The 17,266-nt window shown below is 35.6% G+C and overlaps 2 non-coding genes across 2 annotated transcripts; both read left to right on the forward strand.

Moving 5' to 3' along the window:
* The first annotated feature begins 7,884 nt into the window (after positions 1–7,884).
* On the forward strand, positions 7,885–7,991 carry LOC128284422 (small nucleolar RNA R71). Its single transcript, XR_008274849.1, has one exon. It is a non-coding gene; the product is annotated as a small nucleolar RNA R71 (small nucleolar RNA).
* A 3,519-nt stretch (positions 7,992–11,510) lies between these two features.
* Positions 11,511–11,617, forward strand: LOC128284709 (small nucleolar RNA R71). Its single transcript, XR_008275132.1, has one exon. It is a non-coding gene; the product is annotated as a small nucleolar RNA R71 (small nucleolar RNA).
* The last annotated feature ends 5,649 nt before the right edge of the window (positions 11,618–17,266 follow it).

The raw sequence follows: 17,266 nt of genomic DNA on the forward strand, positions 1-17,266 counted from the left end.
CCCCAAGTTATATTATTATCTATCTTGAGACTAATAACGTCTAACCCTAGGTTGATTACTTGAAATCTCTTTCTAATTAACACCCTAGTGTTGCATTAACTCGATCTATGGACTCCGTTATTAGGTTTTACCCTAATCCAGCAAAATCTTGTCATCCTATCTCTAGGCGTGCAATCAACTCCGCTTAATTATGTTAGATCTACTCTTAGACAGGGACTTTTGCTCCTCTGAATAAGCACATTAGTACTTGAATCAATATCCTAGAATATTAAAACAAGAATTAAGAACACATAATTAAGAACAAGTCAAATATTTATCATATAATTCAGATAATAATAACAAGATCCGTCTTAGGTTTCATGCCCCTTAGGTATTTAGGGGATTTAGTTCATAATTGTAAGGTAAAACATCTCAGAAGAAATAATATGACAAAACATAAAGAAAACCCAAAACTCCTAAAGGAAATTGAAGGGAGATATTCAGTCTTGAAGGAGAATCTAGCTTCTGAGATGGATCAATCGGCTTTCTTCGAGTAATTTTTTGCTTCCTACTCCGCATATGTTGAGTGCCTCCTCTAGGGTGTTTAAATAGGTTTTAGAATGCCTCCAAGCCCTCAAAAGTGGCCTTTTCCGAATAGAACTAAACTTGGGCTCGACAGGGACACGCTCGTGTGACACACCCGTGTGCGATTGCTTCAAGCCGTGGTCAAGGCTGTTAAATGGGCACGGGCGTGTGATCTACCCGTGTAAGTCGTGCTTAGAGTCTTCCAAATTAACACGGGTATGTGGTCTACCCGTGTGAGGAACTCCAAGCCGTGTTGATTTCCCATGTTGGCCCATTTTCTCCGTTTTCGACCTGTTTCTTACTTTTTTACTCTCCTAAGCTCACCTAAGTATAAAACATGAAATTAAAGGTTAGGAGCATCAAATTCCACATATTTAATGATAATTCATCCAAAAATATGCTAAGCATGGGATAAAAATATGTATAAATTATGACTTATCAAATACCCCCACACTTAAGCATTTGCTTGTCCTCAAGCAAAATCCTCAATTCACAATTAAGAATTCATTTTTCTCAACTTATAATTCCTATCAATAATATCTCAAAATAATCCATAAGTAATTATACATTGAGAATTCAACTAGAAGCACATCAGAGTTTCAAACATTCCAAGTTGAGCATTTTATTATGAAAACATAGGTGTCTCCTCTCATCTAAGTAATCACCTTTAATTCAAAATATCACAGACTTTAACATCCTCACTAAAGGTTCACTCAAATCACTCAAGGTGTTTTAGGACAAGAAATTTAGCACTTAATAGTCAGTATGAAAAGTTATTACCATAGGCTTGCATGAAAATCAAATCTCCACCACTATATATTAAGATGATACATTAATCAAAAGGTTTTTAGAGAGTTGTAACGTGGCTTTGGTTAGAGGGTGTGGACATAAGCTGAAAGAGAAGGTTAGAATCGAGATTGAATTCTAAAATTGCCTAACTAGAAAAATACTGCAACTAATAAATTATATTCCTAAGTAGATGATCCTAGAATTGAGCTTTTCTTCATAGATATTATTGTTTTAATCCAAGCATTAGATAATTTCAGCAACTTCATTTTTTTTTAAGAACAAGTCAAGTAACATAGAACTTTGCTAACTATCAAAAACAAAACATAGATAAGCAATTTATCCAAATCAAATCTCGAAAAAAATAGGGATCAAATTAATTTAGGGGATTTCAACAATAATTGGTTATGAGTTAATATTAGGGGTAAATCAATGAATGGCTTGTTAGGCTCAAGGGGGTTTACTAAGGGTTAATTATGAAGGTAGGCTTTTATGGAGTGAGTGGGTTAAACCTAAATGCCTTTATCGTCTCGACAAATCAAATCGAAGTTGTGTTCTTGACATGCATAATCGACGCAAGTTCTAGAATAACAATCAATACTGATGCACTCATAGCACAATAAAAGTGAGCATGAAAGAAATAATATATGCTCTAAAGGCTCAAAATCTCACAAAAATTATGGCTTTTTGATGTTAACCCTATGAATTTCAAATTTAAGATAATCCTTAAACTTGGGAAAATAACCTAAAAATTTTTTATCCTGACAAATCAACTTGTCATGCTTGATTCTCTAATTACTTACAGTTTAAACAATCAATGCATAAATGCCTATGTTTTAATTCAAGACATATCAATAAAAATCATAAAGTAATCAAAATTTATTCTAATAGTGATATGAATGAGTTACGTGAGGATAAGACAAAATTCAGGGACTTTTCTGATAATGTTATAAATAACCCTCCCACACTTAAGATGTACATTGTACTCAATGTACAAAAATATATAGTAGCAATATAAGCATAATATCATAAGAGAAGGGGAGAAGCGAAACTACCCTGAATTTTCGGATGAAATCCTTGGAAGAGCGAAAGTAAGAATTGTTGAGACGGCTAATGACAGGCATGATTCTGAGTTACTAATAACAAAATAAACACCACTACGGAAGAAGATTAAAGGAGAATTTGATAATAAGCATAAAGATAAGCAGAGTTTAATATAAAACATAAGTCGTCAAAAATAAATAAAGGAAAATAAAATTGAAAAATATAATAAAATAAAAGGGACATGGCTACACGGTCGTGTTACATGCCCGTGTGGTTCGAGTTCAGCCCGTGTTTGTCGCAAGTTTTTTTTTATGCCCAATCATCACATGGCCCGAGGACACGCCCGTGTGTCCCGACTGTGTGGTTCACATAGTCGTATCGCACGACCGTGTGCGATATTGTTCGCTTCTCCCACGCCCGTGTTAATATGTGCATGTCCGTGTTATTTTGACAGTATCAACCACGGGTGGTGGGCACGGGCGTGTGACACGCCCGTGTTAATTTGAAAAAATTGCCCACGGCCATGTCGCACGACCGTGGCAACTTATCGCATCCCGTGTGTTGGGAAAATTTTGCTCTGTTTTTACACGGCCATATCGTATATCTGTGTCGCCTCCCGTGGTATAAGCACGGCCTAAGGTACGTCCGTGTGCCTGGCCATGTGGATTTAGACAGCTTGTGTTCAAGGACTCAGTTAATAAGTTAGATGTTAAAAACTAAAATTTTAAAGAAATTAACACCGTTAGTGCTTGTGTTGCCTCTCAAGAAGTGCTTATTTAGAGTCTAAGCTCGATTTTCCCTTGTGGGTGTATTTAGGGAAGTTCGTGGAGCCGTAGATCCTCTCTATCATCTTTAAAATTCTCACCTTTTTAAAGTTTGAGATGATGTCCATTTACCTTAAAAGTGCCATGTGATGGGTGACTTACCTTTATTGTGCCATATGGAAAGACAGTTTGGACTACGAAAGGACCTGACCATCGCGATTTAAGCTTTCCAAGAAATAATTTGAGTCTCGAGTTATATAACAGGACAAGATCTTCGACTTCAAATTGTTTGTGTTACCTTAAACGAGCATCGTGCGGCGCTTTGTTGCTTCCTTGTATAGGCGTGAGTTCTCATACGCATTGGTTCGCCACTCATCTAACCCGTTCAATTGCATCAACCTATTTTCACCTGCAAGTTTAGGGTCAAAATTTAGAAATTTTATAATCCAAAATGCTTTGTGTTCTAGCTCAAATGGTAGATGACAACTTTTTCCATAAACAATTCTGTAAGGTGATGTTCCTATGGGGGTTTTAAAAGCAGTCCTATAAGCCCATAGAGCATCATCTATTTTCATCGCCCAATCCTTCCTGTTTGATTCTATTATCTTTTCTAGGATACGTTTAAGCTCTTAATTTGCTACTTTGACTTGTCCACTAGTTTGAGGATGGTAAAGGGTAGCTGTTCTGTGGTGAACTCCGTATGTCTTAAGGATCATATTAAATTGGGCGTTACAAAAATAAGTACCCCTATCACTGATAATTGCTCTAGGTGTTCCAAATCGAGAGAAGAGTTTCTTTAAGAATCGTACTACCACTCTAGCATCATTAGTAGGTAAAGCTTGGGCTTCCACCCATTTGGACATATAATCAATAGCTACTAAGATATATTTATTCCCAAATGAACTAGGGAATGGACCCATGAAGTCGATACCCCAAACATCAAATATTTCACATGAAAGCATATATGTTTGAGGCATTTCATCACGTTTGGAGATATTACCTGTCCGTTGGCATTTGTTACAGAAAGTAACATACCTGTTGGTGTCTTTAAATAGTGTGGGCCAATAAAAACCTAATTCAAGTGTTTTATGTGTGGTTTTAGTTCCACTGTAATGTCCTCCGGTCAGTTCTGAATGGCAGTGTTCTAAGATCTTCAATGCCTCTGACTTTGTAACGCATCTCCTAATGACCTGATCTGTACATATACGGAAAAGAAAATGGTCTTCCTAAAATTAGTTTTTCACATCAGTAAAGAATCGCTTCTTTTGCTGATGTGTCAACCCTTTTGGGATAACATTAGTGGTTAAAAAATTTGCAATGTCTGCAAACCAAGGTACCTCAGAGTTAGATATAGAAAAAAATTGTTCTTCAAGGAATGAATCATTAATTTCAACTTCATCTAGCTTTTTAGTACTTGAATTTTTAAGCCAAGAAAGATGATTAGCCACGAGATTTTTTGCTCCTTTCTTATCTCGAATCTCTAAGTCAAATTCCTAGAATAACAGTATCCATCAAATGAGTTGAGGTTTTGCATCAGTTTTAGTTAAAAGGTAGCGAAGAGCAGAATGGTTAGTATAAACGACAACTCTAGACAATATTAGATATGGCCTAAATTTATCGACTGTAAAAACCACAGCTAGTAGTTCTTTTTCCGTGGGGGTGTAGTTCTCTTGTGCAGTTGTCAAAGTTTTGCTAGCATAATAAATAAGTTGAAAATGCTTGTCCCTTCGCTGTCCCAAAACTGCACCTACTGCAAAATCACTCGCTTCACACATTAGTTCGAAAGATAAATTCCAATCAGGTGTGATTATAATTGGAGTATTAATCAATTTATCTTTTAAAGTATTAAATGCTTCTAAACATTCCTGATCGAAATTAAAGGGCACATATTTTTCTAGTAATTTAGTCAAAGGCTTATCTATTTTAGAAAAGTCTTTAATAAATCTTCTATAGAACCCAGCATGTACTAAGAAGCTTCTGATAGCCTTAACCGAACTAGTGGGAGGTAGTTTTTCAATGGTTTCAATTTTAGATTTATCAACCTCAATCCCTTTACTAGAAATTTTGTGTCCTAGAACAATACCTTTTTGAACCATGAAGTGACATTTTTTCCAGTTAAGCATAAGATTTGTTTCCTCACATCTTATTAAAACTTGTTTTAAATTTTTAAGGAAAAGATGGAAAGAGTTACCGAGTACTGAGAAATCATCCATAAATACCTCCAGGATATCTTCTACGAGTTCGTCAAAGATGGCCATCATGCAGCACTGAAAAGTAGCAGGAGCATTACATAATTCAAAAAGCATTCTACGATAAGCAAATGTACTGTATGGACATGTAAACATCATATTTTCTTGATCTTCAGGAGCTATTGGGATTTGAAAATAACTAGAGAGTCCCTCCAAAAAGCAGTAGTACATGTGCCCTGATAATCTTTCGAACATTTGATCAATGAATGGAAGGGGGAAGTGATCTTTTCTCGTGGCATCATTCAGCTTGCTATAGTCAGTGCAAACTCTCCAGCCTGTGACTGTCCTTATTGGGATTAATTCATTCTTCTCATTGGTTACAACAGTCATGCCTTTTTTCTTAGGAACAACCTGCACTGGACTTACCCAAGAACTATCAGAAATAGGATAAATAATTCCAGAATCTAGAAGTTTAATTACCTCAGCTTTAACAACTTCTTTCATGTTGGGGTTCATTCGTCTTTGAGCTTGCACACATGGTTTATATTCATCTTCCATTAAAATTTTGTGGGTGCAAAAAGAAGGGCTGATCCCTTTAATGTCAGAAATCTTCCAAGCTATGGCCTTTTTATGCTCTCTTAATACTTGGACTAATTCCTCTTTCTCCTCGGGTTGCAAGTTAGAAGCAATAATCACTGGTAATGTAGAATTATTTCCAAGGAATGCATATTCCAAGTGATTTGGCAATTATTTAAGTTCCAGTTTGGGAGGTTCTTCAATAGAGGGTTTTTGCTTAAGTTCATCATTTGTCTTAATACCCTCATATTCTGTTTGTCTTGGGGAAAGTTCATTGGAATTTAGTTCATCTTTTATCTTACCTATCTCTGAATCATCATTACCTACCTCCCTTCTTTGGGCAAAACACAGTTCCAACGTGTCCTTATGTATGGTCTCCTGAAAAGAATCTTGAGTAGCATGATCAATAGAGGCAATAAAATAACATGAGTCATCCTGTTCCTTAGAAAATCTCATGGCATTATAAATTTTAAAAATAATCTTTTCGTCACCTACTCTAAGCACCAGTTTACCATCACCTACATCAATAACAGCCCTAGCAGTGGCTAAAAACAGACGGCCTAAGATTAAAGGCAATTCAACATCTTCATCCATGTTAAGCATAACAAAATCAACAGGGAATATAAATTTATATAAATTTATCTACTTTTACAAGTACGTCCTTTATAATACCTCTAGGATATTTAACAGATCTATCAGCTAGTTTATTGCTTATCTTAGTGGGTTTAGGCTCCCCAAGACCAAGTTGTTTAAACATTTTATATGGCATCAAATTAATGCTAGCGCCTAAATCAGCTAGTGCCTTCTCAACATTCAAACTACCAATTAAGCAAGGAATAGTAAAACTTCATGGATCTTTCAGTTTGGTTGGCAGTTTGTTTTGGAGTATGGCTGAGCACTCGTTAAGTTACACTGTAGATAAGTCTTCAAACGTCCTTTTATTTGTTAGAAGTTCTTTTAAAAATTTTGTATATGTAGGCATCTGCGATATAGCTTCAACAAAAGGTAAGTTAATATGCAGTTGTTTAAAAAGTTCAAGAAATTTACCGAATTGTGCATCCACACTGTCTTTCTTCAACTTTGCTGGATACGGGATTAGTGGTTTATATTCCTTTGGCATTGGATTGTCATTGTTTTTGAGTTTTACCTCCTCCCCTTCGTTTCTGTCAGCTTCTTGTGGTGGCTTCCTTTCAGATTCAGTTAACACTTTCCCACTCCTTAGTGTAACTGCTTTCACATGTTCTTTTGGATTGGGTTCGGTGTTACTAGGTAGACTTCCGGTGGTCTTTCTGAAATCATCTTAGCCTGCTGTCCAATTTGATTCTCGAGCCCTTGGATTGATGCTTGCTAATTTTTAAATGCAGTTTTCATGTTCTGAAAACGGGTCTCCGCTATTGAAATAAATTTTTTCATCATCTCCTCAAGGTTCGGCTTTTTCTCTTACTAGTAAGATTGTTGTTGGAAGCCTAGAGGGGGTGGTCTCTGATTCCCTTGGCCTCCCCATGAGAAATTTGGGTGGTTCCTCCAACCTGCATTATAAGTGTTACTATAAAGATTATTTTGAGGTCTAGGATAATTACCCATATAATTCAATTGCTCGTTCTCTAGGTTGTAGTCATAGGGTGGGTATTCTGAATTGCTCGTTCCACCTTCACTTGCATCGCACTGCATTGCTGGGTAAACCTGTGAAGAACCAAGTAAACCATCAATTTTTTCTATTCAAGAGTTCTACCTAATTAGAGAGTATAGCAACCGAATTGACGTGAAAAACACTGGCAGCTTTCGTCGGCTTTGTCTTCATGACTTGCCACTGATAATTATTCAGTGACATCTCTTCAATAAACTCATAAGAAACTTCAGGTGTTTTTTTGTTCAAAGTTCCATCGGCAGCTGCGTCAATAAGTTGTCTCATTAAGGGGCTCACTCCATTATAAAACGTCTGAACCTGTAGCCAAAGTGGTAACCTATGGTGAGGGCACCTTCTCAAAAGATCCTTGTATCTCTCCCATGCATCATAGAGTGTCTCTAAATCCATCTGTACAAAAGAAGAGATATCATTCCTAAACTTACTCATTTTAGTCGGCGAAAAATATTTAAGTAAAAACTTTTCTGTCATTTGTTCCTAAGTAGTGATTGACCCTCGTGGTAACGAGTTCAACCACTATTTAGCTTTGTTCCTCAACGAAAAGAGAAACAACCGAAGGCGAATGGTATCATTAGAGATGCCATTGATTTTAAACGTGTCGCAGAGTTCCAGAAAATTTTCCAAATAATTGTTGGGATCCTCATCCTGCAAATCATCAAACTGAACAAACTGCTGTATCATTTGAATTGTGTTATGTTTTAGTTCAAAATTATTTGCAGCATTAGCAGGCATAACTATACTTGACTTAGTTCCTATTAAATTAGGTTTAGCATAATCATACATAGTGCGTGGAGCAGGGTTCTGATTTACTGGATCAGTAGCAATTGTAGGAGGTATCGAATTTTCCCGATTTTCAGCCATCTCCTCAGTTGTGGTGTGGATATCGTCCTCTTGCTCTCCCTCTATGTATCATAGGCTTCGCCTTATTTCTCTTCGGTTTCTGTGAGTTGTTCCCTCAATCTCACTATCAAAAAGTAATGGTTCTGACTGGTTTCTTCTAGTCATAAACGATAAAAACCTGCCAGAAGGAATAAAAGAAAATTTAGTAAAAATTAGAATAAAATTTAAATTGCAATAAAATAAATGGATAAAGTAATAAAAATTGAGTGTTCCTAATATCTTAGTTCCCCAGCAGCAGTGCCAAAAACTTGATGACTCGTGATCGCGATAAGTTTTAAATATTTTATAATTGACCGTTCTTGAAAGCTAACTAATATCACAATAAAGGCAAGCGCACCTATCGAACAGCAGTATAGTTTATAGCAAGACCGGATGTCGAACCCAAAGGAATTAAAAGTACTAGTATTAACTTTCTTTTTATTATCTAGCCTAAAAATAAAGGGGTTTGTTTATCTAAACTAATTAACTAAACTAAGAACGCACAGAAAGAGAATTGGGGAATTACTTTTAGGAAAACTGAGTGATTTATTCATTTGACTTGATCCGTAGAAATCCCTAAGTTATATTATTATCTCTCTCAAGACTAATAATGTCTAACCCTAGGTTGATTAATTGAAATCTCTTTCTAATTAACATCCTAGTGTTGTATTAACTCGATCTATGGACTCCCTTATTAGGTTTCACCCTAATCCGGTAAAATCTTGTCATCCTATCTCTAGGCTTGCAATCAACTGCGCTTAATTATGTTAGATCTACTCTTAGGCAGAAACTTTTGCTCCTCTAAATAAGCACATTCGTACTTGCATCAATATCCTAGAATATTAAAACAAGAATTAAGAACACATAATTAAGAACAAGTCAAATATTTATCATACAATTCAGATAATAATAACAAGATCCGTCTTAGGTTTCATTCCCCTTAGGTATTTAGGGTATTTAGTTCATAATTGTAAAGTAAAACATCTCAGAAGAAATAATATGAAAAAACATAAAGAAAACCCAAAACTCTTGAAGGAAATTGAAGGAAGATCTTCAGTCTTGAAGGAGAATCTGGTTTCTGAGATGGATCAATCGGCTTTCTTCGAGTAATTTCTTGCTTCCTACTCCGCATATGTTGAGTGCCTCCTCTAGGGTGTTTAAATAGGTTTTAGAATGCCTCCAAGCCCTCAAAAGTGGCATTTTTCGAATAGAACTAAACACAGGCTCGACAGGGACACGCCCGTGTGCGATTGCTTCAAGCCGTGGTCAAGTTTGTTAAATGGGCACGGGTGTGTGGTCTACCCGTGTGAGGAACTCCAGCCGTGTTGATTTCCCATGTTGGCCCATTTTCTCCGTTTTCAACCCATTTCTTTCTTTTTTTACTTTCCTAAGCTCACCTTGGTATAAAACATGAAATTAAAGGATTAGGAGTATCAAATTCCACAAATCTAATGATAATTCATCCAAAAATGTGCTAAGCATAGGATAAAAATATGTATAAATTACGACTTATCAAGAATCAATAAAATAACAGGAATCATCTTGTTGTCTAGAGAACCTCATGGCATCATAGATTTTAAAAATAATTTCTTCGTCACCTACCCTAAGCACAAGTTTACCGTCACCCACATCAATAACAGCCCTATCAATGGCTAAAAATGAGCGACCTAAAATTAAAGGTACTTCAACATCCTCATCCATGTCAAGCACAAAAAAATCAATAGGGAATATGAATTTATCTACTTTTACAAGCACATCTCAATAATACCCCTAGGATATTTAACAGATCTATCAGCTAATTGAATACTCATCCTAGTGGTTTTGGTTCCCCAAGACCAAGCTGCTTGAACATTTTCTAAGGCATCAAATTAATGCTAGTACCTAAATCAGCTAATGCCTTCTCAATATTTAAACTACCAATTAAACAGGGAGTAGTAAAACTTCCTGAGTCTTTTAGTTTGGTTGGAAGTTTATTTTGGAGAATAGTTGAACATTCCTCATTGAGTTCCACAGTAGATAGCTCTTCAAACTTTATTTTATTCGTTAATAGCTCTTTCAAAAATTTTGCATATGTAGGCATCTGCGAAATAGCTTCAACAAAAGGTAAGTTAATATGCAACTGTTTAAAAAGTTCAAGAAACTTACTAAATTGTGTATCCATACGGTCTTTCTTCAACTTTACCGGATATGGGATTGGTGGTTTATATTCTTTGAGTACCGGTGTTACACTCACTTCGGGTTTTACCTCCTTCTCCTTTTCCTTATTAGATTCCTGTGACAGTTTCTTTTCAGGTTTAGTTAACACTTTCCCATTCCTTAATGTAACTGCTTTCACATGCTCTTTTGGGTTGGGTTCGGTGTTACTAGGTAAACTATCCTGTTGCCTTTCTAAAACTAATTTAGCAACCTGCCCAATTTGATTTTTGAGCCCTTGAATTGACGCTTGCTGATTTTTCAAAGTCGTCTTGGTATTTTGGAAACGAGTCTCTAACACTGAAATAAATTTTTCCAACATCTCTTCAAGGTTTGGTTTCTTTTCTGGCCGATAAGATTGTTGCTGAAAACCTAGAGGAGGTGGTGGTATTTGATTTCCTTGACCTCCCTCATGAGAAATTTGGGTGGTTCCTCCAACCTGCATTATAAGTGTTACTGTAAGGGTTGTTTTGAGGTTTAGAATTATTACCCATATAATTTATTTACTCATTCTCCATGCTAGGACTGTAGGGTAAATATTCTACATTGTTTATTCCACCTCTACTTGTGTCACACTGCATCACCAGATATACCTAAATAGAAATACATAAACCATAAATCGTTTTATTCAAGATTTCTAACTGGTTCGATAACATGGTGACCGCATCAACGTTAAAAACACTAGCTGCTTTTGTCGGCATTGTCCTCATGACTTACCACTGATAATTATTCAATGACATCTCCTCTATAAACTCATAAGCATCCTCAGATGTTTTATTATTTATAATACCACCGGCGGCTATATCGATCATTTGCCTAGTTGAGGGGTTCAAACCATTGTGAAAAGTTTGAACCTGTAGCCATAGAGGTAACCTATGGTGAGGGCACCTTCTCAATAAATCTTTATACCTCTCCCATGCATCATATAAGGTCTCTAAATCCATCTGTACACAGGAAGAGACATCATTCCTCAATTTGGCTGTCTTAGCCAGTAGGAAGTACTTCATCAAAAACTTCTCAATCATTTGATCCCAAGTAGTGATAGAACCTCATGGTAGGGAATTCAAACACCGCTTAGCCTTATTTTTCAATGAGAAGGGGAATAACCGTAAGTGAATGGTGTCGTCAGAAACACAGTTGATCTTGAAAGTGTCACAAAATTCCAAAAAATTAGCCGTATTTGGGTCTTCATCCTGCAAACCATCAAACTGAACAAACTGTTGAATAATTTGAATGGTGTTAGGTTTTAGTTCAAAATTATTTGCAGCAATAGCAGGTCTAACAATACTTGATTCAGCCCCAGTGAGAGTGGGCTTGGCATAATCGTACATAGTATGAGGAGTAGGATTTGGATTTGGAGGATCCACAAGAAGTAGCTGATTATTTTGATTATTAGCCATCTCCTCAATAACATCCTCTTGCTCTTCCACTGTACTTTGTCGATTTTTCCTTGCTTCTCTACTATTTCTGCGAGCTGTACTTTAAAGTTCACTATCAAATAAAAGTGTTCCTGACGGATTTTTTCTAGTCATAAACTAAAGGAACCCGCCAGAAGCAAATAAAAGAAAAATTAAAAATTAAAACAAAAATAAAATGCAATAAAAATAAAAATGGCTAAAATAATAAAAATCTAGTGTTCCTAATATTTTAGTCCCCAGCAACGGCGCCAAAAACTTGCTGACATCACGAACTAACTAAAATACGACAAAGGCAAGTGCACCTATCGAATGGTAGTATAGCTATGGTGAGTCAGGAATATCGTATCCACGAGGACTAAAAGTACTAGTAGTTACTATCTTTTTATTATCTAGCCGAATAAATTGAAGGGATTTATTTTAACCTAATCTTAACTAACCTAATTACTAAGACGAAACAGAGAATAAAGTAGGAAAATATTTGAAGAAAACCAATGAGAGAGACAATACCCAGGAAAGAATCCACCTAAACTTCACTTATTATTCTAAATCTGAATTAAACAATTTATTCACTTGTCTTGATCCGTAGAAATCTCTAACTTATGCTAATATCTCTTTCGAGAATAAAAACAACTTACTCTAGGTTGATTAATTGAAATATTTTTCTAATTAAAACCCCTATTGTTGCATTAACTCGATCTACGGGTTCCCCTATTAGATTTGACTCTAATCCGGTAGATTTATGTCGTCCTATTTCTAGAATTGCATACAATTGATCGCGATTTTCGTGTGACAAGTTTTAAATATTTATAAAGAATCATTCTTGAAACTAACTATTATCACGATGTAGGCAAGTGTACCTATCGAATAGTAGTATAGTTTTAGCAAGACTGGATTGTCGAACCCAAAGGAACTAAAAGTACTAGTAATGACTGTCTTTTTATTATTTAGCCTAAGAATAAGGGGGTTTTTTTTAACTAACTAATTATCTAAACTAGGAATTTGCAGAAAGTAGAATTAAGGGATTACTTTTGGAAAACGATTGAATTAAGACAATACCTAAGGAAAATTCCACCTAGACTTTACTTGTTATTCTGGCTCCGAATCGGACGATTTATTCATTTAACTTGTCCCGTAGAGATCCCTAAGTTATGTTATTATCCCTATTCAAGACTAATAACGTCTAATCCCTAGATTGAATAATTGAGACTTTTCTCTAATTAACACCCTAGGGTTGCATTAACTCGATCTATGGATCCCCTTATTAGGTTTCACCCTAATCCAGCAAAAATCTTGTCACCCTATGTCTAGGCGCGCAATCAACTCCGCTTAATTATGAAAAATGTACTCTTAGACAGGGTGTATTCCTCCTCTGAATAAGAGCTTATCTTGAATCAGTATCCTGGGATATCAAAACAAGAATTAAGAATACATAATTAAGAACAAGTTAAATATTTATCATACAATTCAGAAAATAATAACAAGATTCGTCTTAGGTTTCAGTCCCCTTAGGTATTTAAGGGATTTAATTCATAACTAAAAAGGAAAACATCTCAGAAGAATAATGAGTACAAAACATAAAGAAAACCCAAAACTCCTGAAGGGAAATTGAGGGGAGATCTTTAGTCTTGATGGTGAATTCGACTTCTGAGATGGATTAATCGGCTTCCCTTGAGCAGTTCCCTGCCTCTTTCTCCCTGTACCTCCTTTCCTCTTCCTCTAGGGTGTATTAATAGGCTTTGGAATGCCTAGAAACCTTTAAAATTAGCCTTTTCCGAATTGAACTCAACTTGGGCTCGGCAGGGACACGCCCGTTTTGATTTCGTAATTTGGACCATTTTCTCAGTTTTTGGCTTGTTTCTCGTTCCTTTCGCTCTCTTATGCTCACCTAAGTATAAAACATGAAATTAAGGCATTAGGAGCATCAAATTCACCAATTCTAAGGAAAAATCATCCATAAAATACGTTAAGCATGAGGTAAAAATATGTATAAATTACGATTTATCAATAACTCCACTCAATTATGCCAGATCTACTATTAAACAGGGACTTTTGCTCCACTAAATAAGCATATCAATCATGAATTAATATCTGAAAAATATTAAAACATGAAATAAGAACACATAATTGAGATCAAGAACAAATATTTATCATGTAATTCAGAAAAATCAAATAATAAGATCCATCTTAAGTTTCATCCTCCCTAGGCATCTAGGGAATTTAGTTCATACTTTGGAAGGAAAACATCTCAAAATTAGGAAAACAACTAAACATAAAGAAACCCAAAAATTTCGAGAGAAATTGAATGGAGATCTTCAGTTTTGAAGGAGATCCTACTTCTGAGTTGAAACCATTGGCGTTCTTCTAGTCTTTTCTTCGTTCAGCTCTGCATGCTCCCTTAAGTCCTCTTCTAGTGTGTATTTATAAACTTTATAATGCTCAGAAACCCTAAAAATTGGCTTTTTCTGCGTGCTTGGGAAATAGGGAGCAATATCGACACGGGCTGGTACATGGGCGTATGGCCATCTCGTGTGTCTTACACGGGCATGTGCTTAACCTGCGTGGGAATGGCTAGGTCATGTGGATCCTAAAAGTAGCTCGTTTTGTCCGATTTTGGCCCTTTTTCTGCTTATTTTTCTCCCTTATGCTCTCATAAGTATAGAAACATGAAATTAAAGGATTAAGAGTATCAAATTCACTAATTTACATAATAAATCATCCAAAAAACATGCTAAGCATGGGATTAAAACATGTTACTTTTTTGGTTTATCAATGTGTGATAGGTTAGAATTACTTATTGTAATTGTTGAAGGAAGTGGATATTTCTAGTTAAGCTAGGCTCCACAGACGTAGAGAAACTGCATTGTGTAACCAATTCCTATGTTTTCTATTTGTTTACTTTTTTTAGATATGGTGCTTGAGAAATGCCCACCTCCCTGTCAATTTTCCCTAGCACTTAGCCTATATTGCAGTAACAACTATAAAACTTCAATTTTCTTATTTGTTTATTTGTTTGTGAGCATGTTTATTTAATGTTTGTATGCTTGTTTGATTATCTATTTGTTTGGTGTTTGCGGACATGTTCGTTTAGTGTTCGCGAACGATTCATTTAGTGTTTTAGGAACATGTTTGTTTAGTGTTTCAGGAACATTCTTGTTGAGTGTTCACAAACGTGTTTATTTAGTGTTCCTAAACAATTAATTGAATTGAGTCAAACTTGAACCCCAAATGTAATATCATCAAACCCCCTTGGTTATAAATAATATGAGATAAAATTTTAGCGAAATAAGGTATATGTAACAACCCGATTTAGGGCCTAGTCAGAACAGTGGTCTCGAGACCACAAATTCAAAGATAGAAAAATTATTTTATTATTTTTGTGAGGTAATAATATGATTATATTAGTTCATGAAAAATTTGGTGAGTTAATTTTAATATTTTCAAGCCCGATTGCAAAAAATGACTAAATCGCAAAAAAAGGCAAAAGTTACATTTTAGTACCCAAATGTGTTAAATAGCTAGAGAATAAAAATTGAGGGCTTTTAAAGGGAAATTACACCCTTTTTAATAGTGTTGGCCGGCCATGTGATGGATTTTAAACAAATAGTCAAAGTATTACGTAGATGATGTCATGATTTGGTGATAAAATAATGCCTAAAAGCCTAGCTATCATTTCTTTCTTCTCCATCTTCTTTCTTCACCAAAATTATCAGCAAAAAGGGATTTTTGAAAGCTAAAAACATACAGCAACTTATTTCTCTCATAATGTAAGTGATCTTGATGATTTTCTTGGTGATTTTTACATTTTTAGTATGCTTGTTTCATGGGCTTTCAAATGAGAGGTCTACTTTGCAAAATGATTGAGAGTTTAAGGTGTTGCCATGAAAGGATTTGTGATATTGTTTGAGTTTTTATGGAAGAAAATGAGTCCTAGTTGTGTCATGAACAACTTTGGTGAAGGAGTTTTCATGGAAAACACCTAAAAGAGACTATGTTGCGTAAGTTGTAAATTGGTTGATAAATATGTGAAATAGTGAGAATTTGAAGTTGCTATAAGAGTAAAAATAGTTCAGTTAAGCCCGAGATACAAAAAAAAATCGATAAAAATCAACTTTCGAGCATAGGGGTAAAATGGTCATTTTGTCAAAGTCTAGGGGCAAAATGGTTATTTTACCAAAGATGTAAATTTATGATTACTTAGTTGTAATTAGTGACTAAATAGGTATATATTTTTATTATAGATTAAGATTTACCAAGTCCAAACCTAGATCTGGGCAAAGCTAAGCAATCCGATTAAGCCGATTAGTTAAGTACTTTTTTGTAAACTAAGGTAAGTTGTATGTAAATAATACAACTATATTATTATTGCATGTATTCGATTGTTATTGATTTGATATAGCATAAATTTCTAGAATTGGAACTAAGTATATGTATTTATGATTGAAAAAGTCGAAAGATCTAGTAAGAACCCCAGGAAACAAACCGGATATTCATGCCATGACATTGGGTTATGTGAGAGCCAGCATAAGACCATGTCTGGGACATGACATCGGCATTGAGACGAGGGCTAGTGTAAGACGTGTCTGGCACATGCATCAGCCTCATCATGATAGCCCGTGTAAGACTACGTCTGAGACATGGCATCGGTGTAAAGGTGAGTGCCAGCGTAAGACATGTCTGGGACATGCCTCGGCCTCAATGATGTTAGCCAGTGTAAGACATGTCTGGGACATGCATCGGGTACGATACATGTCAGTTTAAGACCATGTCTGGGACATAGCATCGACATGGATACGCAAGATCTAGTGTAAGACCATGTCTAGGACATGGCATCAGCCTCGATGGAGATAGCCAGTGTAAGACCATGTCTGGGACATGGCAGTGAAAACTTAACCCATATTTGAGGCATATAGAATATCCAGTAGTATTCCAAAAGGTTCAACTTTAAGAATCAAGAAAGAGATTTAATAAGGAAAGTATGATAATGTTTTAAGTGTTACAGGTACCTATTTGGTATGCATGAGTAATGAGCTTGATTAAAAAATATGATTTGATTTGATGGTAATGAGTAAGTCCAGTTTATACTTACCTTTAAGCTATAAGCATAATTGATAAATGGTGAAGTTGTTGTTATGTATATATATGCAACTTACTAAGCCTTATGATTCCTGTCTTTCCTTTCACTTTTCTTTCAGTACTGCCATTTTGCTC

This window comes from Gossypium arboreum, chromosome 11 (assembly GCF_025698485.1).
Source record: "Gossypium arboreum isolate Shixiya-1 chromosome 11, ASM2569848v2, whole genome shotgun sequence".
In the NCBI taxonomy this organism is placed as follows: Eukaryota; Viridiplantae; Streptophyta; class Magnoliopsida; order Malvales; family Malvaceae; genus Gossypium; species Gossypium arboreum.